Raw genomic sequence first — 1,872 nt, 5'->3', positions numbered from 1 at the left:
TTGAAAGTAGGCCATTTTACTTGACTTTTGCCAAAATTGCTCAAAATCACCTACTTTTGGGGCTCATATCTCAGGAACTACTAGTTCAAATTATCTACTTCAAAGCATGGTCTTATTCTCCTTATGTAGGAGCAACTTTTTTTGGTTTTCATTATAGTATATATTCAACCAATCAAAAGATAGAAAATGCATGTTTTAGTATTTTTGTCTGCTTTCACTCAATTTTTACACAAGTTTTACTATATTTCTTGGACAATTGACTATAGAATACAATTTACAGATTAAAAAATAAATGTGTTGTGCTTGAGTTATGAATTAATTTAGGGTGTTGCAATACTTTTGACACTCACTGTATGCTTGTTTTCAGTATTATAAAGTACTGCCCTTACTTTCAACTTGCAGGTCATACAAAGATCTGTTGTAAGTAGAAAAATATTACTATATAGAGGTAAGCAACCTTCTTCTAATTTATTGACTTCAAGTTGGAGTTGTTACTGTTTGAATTAGGATGTGTGAATACAGATAAATGGTAAGCTTCATCACCAAAACATGTAGAGTCTGACAAGGTAATATATTTACATGTAGACTTTATAAGCAAATATAAGGATCCACAATATGTAAAAAATATATGTCTTAGCAGTAAATTCTAATACATTTTCGTGTTTGATTTGGTGATGTTAGGTCTACATTATCTTGCTTGTGGGCCCTGTGTACTATCTTCCAGGGCTTATTATTACTGTATTTTACTCAGAAACACTCACTTTAAGGGTATTTGTAGTCTATAATTACTAAAACTCATTATTATTTCACAAAAAAAATACTATTAGAAAGGTCTTCATATTAGCTACAAAACATATGTTTTAATTTTTTGTAAAATTAAAAAATAAATATTTTATTGAATTTATGCATGAAGGACTCAAAACTGAGCATTCAACATGATTCACCAGGAAACACACACTTGTGGGAAACTAAACTTAGAGAAATTCGTGCATGCATTCACTCAGTACACAGACTCTTCACTCAGTACACAATTACCCTGTATTTGTACAATAGACCAGCAGCCCTAGTGTTTCTTTTTAGGGACCTATACCAGGAAATATACTATACTATACCATACCAGACTCGACTTCAATCCTATCCAGACCAATTTACTTTGGTCTGGGCAGAAATAAAGGTAAGTACAGTCTATTAGTCATATACACTCTATTAATTAATAGAATATATGGTCCTTTATACAGGAACAGGCTTGTTGTGATGACTTAGAGTCTCTTACCTATGTTCTAATGTCTGCTTCTTACTCTCCTCTACCTCTTGTTTTCCTCCTCCTCTGCTTCCAGAATTCATTACACTTATTATAATTATTAAAGAATAATAAAGTAACTTACTTTTTAATAATCATTCCAACTTTTTCTTTAAAAAGTTTATGAGTTAAAGGAATAGCTCTAGAAGAAAGAGATTTGGTCCAATCTTTTAAAATAGTTTCTTAGGATGAAGATAAAAGTTGAAGAGATGAATGAGAATTAAAACAATTAGAAATGCCTTTAAGTCTTCTATTGATGGAAAATCTTGAAACACCAAATTGCTTTATAGTAGCTGATTTAGAAAGAATAAATCTAGCAGAATTAGGATAAGTACCAGATACTAAAACTGTCTAAACAGCTTGACTTAGCTTAGCCTCCTCTATATCAGAGAGGGCTTTACTACTGGTAATAGAAGAGGATTTAGAAAGCTTTCTAGCTATAAGAAGCAAAGAAGAATAAAGGATTTTGAAGGGAAGAGAAGATAATAATAAATGTAAAGAAAAAGAAAAAAACTTCTCTTCTTTTTTTTCTGTACTATGTCAGTTGCTATGGTGATCACTTAATACTGAAA

This window comes from Fomitiporia mediterranea (genome assembly GCF_000271605.1).
Source record: "Fomitiporia mediterranea MF3/22 unplaced genomic scaffold FOMMEscaffold_11, whole genome shotgun sequence".
Taxonomy (NCBI): domain Eukaryota; kingdom Fungi; phylum Basidiomycota; class Agaricomycetes; order Hymenochaetales; family Hymenochaetaceae; genus Fomitiporia; species Fomitiporia mediterranea.
Note: the sequence above shows the minus strand (reverse complement) of the source record.